This window comes from Myotis myotis, unplaced genomic scaffold, assembly GCF_014108235.1.
Source record: "Myotis myotis isolate mMyoMyo1 unplaced genomic scaffold, mMyoMyo1.p scaffold_m19_p_4, whole genome shotgun sequence".
Classification (NCBI taxonomy): domain Eukaryota; kingdom Metazoa; phylum Chordata; class Mammalia; order Chiroptera; family Vespertilionidae; genus Myotis; species Myotis myotis.
This window is the reverse complement of record NW_023416346.1, coordinates 29,992,953-30,001,266: the sequence shown is the minus strand read 5'-3', so window position 1 is coordinate 30,001,266 and position 8,314 is coordinate 29,992,953. Positions and strand designations below refer to the sequence as shown.

At 39.2% G+C, this 8,314-nt stretch overlaps 1 protein-coding gene across 3 annotated transcripts in view; it reads right to left on the bottom strand.

The window, feature by feature from the left end:
• HS6ST2 (heparan sulfate 6-O-sulfotransferase 2) overlaps positions 1-8,314 on the bottom strand; it is a 332,677-nt gene that overhangs the window by 291,823 nt on the left and 32,540 nt on the right. The gene's annotated exons all lie outside the window — the stretch shown is intronic.

Here is an 8,314-nt window from a genome sequence, read left to right as displayed (position 1 = left end):
CTTGCTTCTTGCTATCTGAGCTATTAGAATTTAGTTTCTCCTGTTTATATCCTTTTCCTAAAATTTTTTTAAAATATATTTTTTGTTGATAGTATTAGAGTTATCGCCCATTTCCTCCCCCTTCCCCTCCTCCACCAGGCCCCTACCCACCCACCCCAGGTCTTCACTATCCTATTGCCCCTGTCCATGGGCTATGCATATAAGTACTATATGTAAGTTCTTTGGTTTATCTCTTCTCGCCCCCGCATCAAGGTATGTCAGTCTGTTCCATGCATCCATGCTTTGGGTCTAATTTCCCTATCTCAGTCAATAGTGTGTGAGTCAGACTCTTGTGTACCTGGAGCTTGTTCATTTTCACTGTTATTTAGCATTCTGCTGTATGATTATACCACAAGTTGTCCATGATCCTATTGATAAACATTTCTGATTCTTACTATTACCAATTATGCTGTTATTGATATTTTTGGTGTATGTCTTATGAGGCAATACCAAAGCTCTATAGTTAGAAGTGTAACTGCTGGGTAATAAGGGTATGCATATTTTGAATTTTATTAGATAATGTCAAATTGTTTTTCCAGCCCATTTGTACCACCTTACACTTCCAGAAAAGACTCCATTCCCACAGTACCAAAACTTGTGTATCAGATAATTTTATTTTTGCTAATTTTATGGCATAATGGTGTCTTAGTGCAATTTCAATTTGCAGTTGTGATTATTAATGAGGCTGGATAAATTTTAATTTGTTAGACATTTAGTTTTCTCTGCTTATTGGTCTTTCACCTATTTTTTCTTTTCTTTTTTTCCTTCAGCTGTACTTCTCTGTATTCTGGATATTCAGCACTGTGTAATGTTTTTGCAAATGTCTTCTTCCAATTTGTGACTTCTTTTGTTGTTATCCTCATAATATCTGTTTTTGAAAATATATTTTTATTGATTTCAGAGAGGAAGGGTGAGGGAGAGAGAGATAGAAACATCAATGATGAGAGAGAATGATTGATTGGCCACCTCTTACATACCCTACACAGGGGATCAAGCCCACAACCCGGGCATGTGCCCTTGTCCAGAAACGAACCTGGGACCTTTCAGTCCACAGGCCAATGCTCTATCCACTGAGCCAAACCGGCAAGGGCTCCTTATGGTATATTTTTTGTTATTATTGATTAAAAATATGTGTCCTTATCGCCCCATTACCCCCCACCCCCCCTCATGCCCTCACCCCCCTGGTGTCTGTGTCCATTGGTTAGGCTTATATGCATGCATACAAGTCCTTTGGTTGATCTTTCCCCCTTACCCCCACCCTCCCCTACCTTCCCTCTGAGATTTGATGGACTGATCGATGCTTCTCTGTCTCTGGATCTGTTTTTGTTCATCAGTTTATGTTGTTCATTACATTCCATAAATGAGTGAGATCCTATATAATAAACAGGCAATATGCAAATTGACCCTCACACCCTCAAAAGATGACTGCCTATGACCAGGCCAGCAGGGGGGTTAGTGAGGGATAACCAAACAACTGAACAAGCAGGCTGCATGGGGCGACCAGGCTGGCAGGGGGGTTAGTGAGGGACGACCAAATGACTGAGCGGCAGGCAGTGTGGGGCAACCAGGCAGGCAGGGGTGGAGGCAGTAAGAAGCGACCAGGCCAGTGGGGGGGGGTGCAGTTGGGGGCAACCAGGACAGCAAGGGGGGCAGTTAGGGGCAATTAGGCTGGCAGGCAGGGGGCAGTAAGGGACGACCTAGCCAGCAGTGCGGGGGCAGTTAGGGGCGACCAGGCCAGAAGGGGGGGCAGTTAGGGGCTATCAGGCCAGCACGCAGAGGAAGTGAGGGATGTCCTCTAGTCATGTGATATTTTTTTTTATTGCTTAAAGTATTACAAAGGGTATTACATATGTGTCCATTTTTCCCCCCCGCCCTAGACAGTCCCCTAGCCTCCCCTATCCCCCAGTGTCTTATGTCCATTGGTTATGCTTATATGCATGCATACAAGTCCTTTGGTTGATCTCTTACTCCCCTACCTCCTGCCCCCCAACCCTCCCCGGCCTTCCCGCTGCAGTTTGACAATCTGTTTGAGGCAGCTCTACCTCTGTATGTATTATTGTTCAAAAGTTTATAATGGTCTCTATTATCCATGAATGAGTGAGATCATGTGGTATTTTTCCTTCATTGACTGGCTTACTTCACTTAGCATAATGCTCTCCAGATCCATCCATGCCGTTGCAAATGGTAAGAGTTCCTTCCTTTTTAGAGCAGCATAGTATTCCATCGTGTAGATGTACCACAGTTTCCTAATCCATTCATCTACAGATGGGCACTTAGGCTGTTTCCAGATCTTAGCTATGGTGAATTGTGCTGCTATGAACATAGGGGTGCATATATCCTTTCTGATTGGTGTTTCTGGCTTCTTGGGATATATTCCTAGAAGTGGGATCACAGGGTCAAATGGGAGTTCCATTTTCAGTTTTTTGAGGAAACTCCATACTGTCTTCCATAGTGGCTGCACCAGTCTGCATTCCCACCAGCAGTGCACAAGTGTTCCTTTTTCTCCACATCCTCTCCAGCACTTGTAGTTTGTTGATTTGTTGATGATAGCCAGTCTGACAGGTGTGAAGTGGTACCTCATTGTTGTTTTGATTTGCATCTCTCGGATGATTAGTGACTTTGAGCATGTTTTCATATGTCTCTCGGCTTTCTGAATGTCCTCTTTTGAAAGGTGTCTATTTAGGTCCTTTGCCCATTTTTTGATTGGATTGTTTATCTTCCTTTTGTTAAGTTGTATGAGTTCCCTATAAATTTTGGAGATTAGGCCCTTATCAGATATGACATTGGCAAATATGTTTTCCCACACAGTGGGTTTTCTCGTTGTTTTGTTGATGGTTTCTTTTTGCTGTGCAGAAGCTTTTTATTTTGATGTAGTCCCATTTGTTCATTTTCTCTTTAGTTTCAAGTGCCCTAGGAGCTGTATCAGTGAAGAAATTGCTTCGGCATATGTCTGAGATTTTGTTGCCTTTGGATTCTTCTAGAATTTTTATGGTTTCCTGTCGTACATTTAGGTCCTTTATCCATTTTGAGTTTATTTTTGTGTATGGTGTAAGTTGGTGGTCTAGTTTCATTTTCTTGCATATATCTGTCCAATTTTCCCAACACCATTTATTGAAGAGACTATCTTGGCTCTATTGTCATGTGATATTTATCTTTCTCTGACTGGCTTATTTCACTTAACATAATGCTCTCCAGTTCCATCCATGCTGTTGCAAATGGTAAGAATTCCTTCTTTTTTACTGCAGCATAGTATTCCATTGTGTAGATGTACCACTGTTTTTTAATCTACTCATCTGCTGATGGGCACATAGACTGTTTCCAAATCCTAGCTATGGTAAATTGTGCCGCTATGAACATAGGAGTGCATATATCCTTTCTGATTGGTGTTTCTAGTTTCTTGGGATATATTCCTAGAAGTGGAGTCACTGAGTCAAATGGGAGTTCCATTTTTAGTTTTTTGAGGAAACTCCATACTGTTCTCCACAGTGGCTGCACCAGTCTGCATTCCAACTAGCAGTGCATGAGGGTTTTTCTCCGCATCCTCACCAGCACTTGTCCTTTGATTTGTTGATGATAGCCATTTTGACAGGTGCGAGATGGTACCGCATTGTCTTTTTGATTTGCATTTCTCAGATTAGTGACTTTGAGCATGTTTTCTTATGTCTCTTGGCCTTCCTTATGCCTTCTTTCTAAAAGTGTCTATTTAGGTCCCTTGCACATTTTTTGATTGGTTTGTTTATCTTCCTTTTGTTGAGTTCCCTGTAAATGTTGGAGATTAAACCCTTATCGGAGATAACATTGGCAAATATCTTCTCCCATGCAGTGGGCTTTCTTGTTGTGTTGTTGGTTTCTTTTGTTGTGCAAAAGCTTTTTATTTTGATGTAGCCCCATTTGTTATTTCTCTTAGTTTCTTACGGTATCTTTCGATGAATAAAGTTACTTCACTTCAATGAAGGTGAATATAAAATCTTCCCTTTACAGTTAGAGCCTTTTTATGGCTTATTTAAAATAAGTTATTTTCCACCCTTAGGTCATGGAGACACTCTCCTACATTATCTTCAAAGGGCTTTTTAGCTTTTCTTTTCACATCTAGGTTTTTAATATATCTGGAATTTATATTTTTGTTTGTATGATAAGGTAGTAAAATCTGGGAAACTTGTTTCCCATATGAATATCCAATTGTCATACTACCTTTACTGAAAACTCTACCCACTCACCACTGATGTGCACTGTCTCCTCTAAGGTATGTCAAAATCCATGTACTAGTATTTCTGGATCTGTTTCTCAAATTCTGTTCCATTGGTCTAAGAAAACTACTCTAGCACTATTAACACAATATTCTTTATCACAGCTTAACCTCTGAAGGAGCAAGTTTACCCATTTTGTTGTTGTTCAAAAATATCATCTCTTCTTGGCTGGTTCCAATCTTCTGTTAGTTTAAAAATCAACTTAGCCCTGACCAGTTTGGCTCAGTGGATAGAGCGTCAGCCTATGGACTGAAGGGTCCCGGGTTCGATTTCAGTCAAAGGCATGTACCTTGGTTGCGGGCACATCCCCAGTAGGGGATGTGCAGGAGGCAGCTGATCGATGTTTCTCTCTCATCGATGTTTCTAACTCTCTATCCCTCTCCCTTCTTCTCTGTAAAAAATCAATAAAATATATTTTTTTAAAAATCAATTTAACAGCCCTGGCTGGTGAAGCTCAGTTGATTGGGTGTTGTCCCGTGCACCCAAAGTTATTCCTGATCATGGTACATACCCAGGTTGTGGGCTCGATCCAGGTAGGGGACGTGCAGAAGGCAGCCAGTTGATTTTTCATTCTTACATCAATGTTTCTCTCTCTATCCCTCTCCCAACCTCTCTCTTTAAAGACCAATAAAAATATTTTTTAATCAATTTAACAAGTACCACAAAAATAATTGGGATTGGGATTGCAATTACTTTGGATCTGTGGATCAACTTGGGGATAATTACTTTTTTATTTTTGTTTTTAACTTTCTTTTTCTTTTTCCTTTTTTTAATCCTCACCCAAGGATATTTTCCATTGGTTTTTAGAGAGTAGAAAAGAGAGGGAAACACGAAAGAAATATCAATGTAAAAGAAACACATCGATTGGTTGCCTCCTGCATGCACCCCAACCAGAGGCCAGGCCAGGGAGGATCCTGCAACAGAGGTATGTGTCCTTGACCAGAATCGAACCCCAGACCCTTTGGTCCACAGTCCAATGCTCTACCCACTGAGCCAAGCCAGCTAAGGTAACAATTACATTTTGTAATATCAAGTCCTCTAATCCATGTATGTAGTTTTTGTCTCCACTTAGGTAGGTAATCTTTAATGTTTTGCAATAAAGTTTATAAACTTCAGAGAGGTCTTGCACAGTTTTGATACCTTTCCTAAGCATTTAACAAATTTTTGGTGCTATGCCAAATGGCATCTTTTTCTAAACTTTATTATTTATATATTGAAATACAATTGACTTTATACTAACTTTATATCTAACAACTTTGTTTAACTTTTACAAATTCCAAATATTTATTTGAAGGTTACTATAGATTTTCTGTATGTACAATCATATCTGCGCAAAACAACAGTTTTGTCTCTTTCTTCTCAGTCCTCATACCTTTTTATTTTTCTTGCTTTACTGTGCTGTCTAGGACTTCCAGTGAATTACTGATGAGGAACTGAATGTAGACATCCTTGTCTTATCCCTTTCTTAAATCTTCTATAATAACTCCAGAAATCTAGCAGCCAAAACAAGGCATCAATATTCTGAGGCAACAGATAAGCCATGATTTGCTCATGCCATCCTTTCATAGACACTGAGTCTTCTGCTTCACCCATAATGTAAGCCATTAACTCTCTAACACCTTCCAATGCAACAATAAAATACTCTTGACTATGGAATCCCATAAAATTTTGTAAGTGGATCCATGTTACAGTTGTTGAGATAGAACAGCTCATCACAGGTGAAGACTTGGAGTGGTTATTGTGGTGCTGCCGCCAAAGCCAGCTCACCTCACCTCCATGTCTTCTCTGCTTGAAGTTGCCAGAGTGAGAATGCTACAGGATAGAGTAGACAACTGCCAACAATAGCCTTTTCAGCAAATGGTTTTAGATCAAGTCAATATTCACATGAAAAAAAAATTTCACTTGGAATCCTACTTCATACCATATACAAAAATTAACTCAAAATGGTCCAAAGACAGAACTGTAAGATATAAAACTGAGAAGAAAACATAGCTGTAAATATTTAAGTCCTTGGATAGGCAATGACTTTTTGGATCTGACACAAAAACACCAACAAAAGAAGAAAGATGAACTGGACATCATCAAATTTAAAAACATCAGTGTTCCAAAGAAGGTGAAAAGACAATTCACAGAATGGGTGAAAAGTTTTACAAGTGCAATAACTGATAAAAGACATATCTAGACTTTATAAAGAACTATTTTACAACTCACTACTAAAAAGTCAAATAATCCAATTTAAAAATGAACAAAGATTCTGAATAAACATTTCTTCCAGGAAAACATACAAATGGCCAATGAGCAGATGAAAGGATGATCAATATAATTAGTCATTAAGAAATGCAAATCAAAATTACTGAGGCACCACTTCACCCCCACTAGAATAGCTATGACGTGTTGGCAAGTGTTGGCAAGGATATTGAGAAACTAAAACCCTCATATTTTGCTGATGGGAATATAAAACGATGCAACTACTTAAAAAAAACAAAACTTGGGAGTTCTGCAAAAGATTAAACACAGAGTTTAATGACCCGGCAATTCCTTTCCAAGGTATATACCCAATAGAAATGAAGATATATGTCCACAGAAAGAGCTGTACACAAATGTTCATAGCAACCAAATTCACTAGTCAGAAAGTGGAAACATCTCAAATGTCCACCAACTGATGAATAAATAATGTGGTGTACCCATAAAATGGAATTGTGGGTGAAAACGGAGCCACATACTAAACCTGACAATCTCAGAGGATTCCTGCATGGTGGCCTTACAAACTCAGAGACCGAAAGTAACCACAAGGGATGGTCTGAAATAAAACTTTCTAACTAAAAGTAGTTTATGGTGAGTAGTCATGTTTTAGGCTGGTATTTTTCCCTAACAAAGGTCAACCTTTACCTTAACCAAGCCTGTCTGTTGTCTTTTTTTTTTCCATCTATGATAACATACCTTTAGAATATCACAGTAATTCCTTTTTTCCCAGACCCTTGGAGCACAACCGCTGCACCACATCGAAGACCAAGATCCCCTCATTGTTATTATTATCATGTTAACTGTTGGCTGCTAACTATCTATCCTATGCCCACAAATGTAAAAATGTATGAGCCCTGCCCCTGGCTCAGTGGTTGGGCATCAACCTATGAACCAGGAAGTCACGGTTCAATTCCGGTCAAGGGCACATCCCCGGGTTGTGGGTTGGATCCATCAATGATTCCCTCTCATCATTGATGTTTCTATCTCTCTCTCCCCCTCTCCCTTCTTCTCTGAAATCAATAGAAAAAATATGTATTTTAAATGTATGAGTCTATTAATTTTACTTTTTTATCCAATCCTAAAGATTCTTCCACTTGAACCTCCCACACCCCCGCCCCGCCACTTTGCTTTCTACCAACTCCCTAATCTATCATCAGATTTCATTGAATGCCTATGCTTCCTCTTTTTATTGTAATGTATAAAATAAGGTGCAAAACTGCCATTCGCTGGAGCATTTTCTCAATCCGCTGAGATTTTGCTTCCCGGCAATTGTCATCAGTTTTGCTCAAATAAACTCATAAAAAGTTCTTACAGGTTTAGATGTTTCTTATGTTGACAAAATATAACTCAGCAATAAAATCAAATGAAGTACTGATTGATGCCACAACATAGATAAACCAAGAAATTAGTCACAAAGAATCACATATTGTATTTTCGCATTTACATAAATGTCCATGATACTCAAATACAGACAGAAAGCAGATTGATTAGTAGTTCCTAAGGCTGTGAGAAATGGAAAGACTGGGGTTGGGGAGCGAAGGCTAAAGAGTGTGGAGTTTCTTTGGGGGATAATAAAAATAGTCTAAAATTTATTGTGGCTTTGGATGCACAACTTTGTGAATATACTAAAACCATTGAATTGTACCCTTGAAATGAGTGGATTGTATGGTATGGTATGTATATGGTGTACCCAAGACAGTTTTTTTGAAGGAGAAATAGGAGAAGGCTTGAGAATCCTATCAAAGTAGCTGACTAGTACATGGGTTATGTGTGCCATTGTTTTG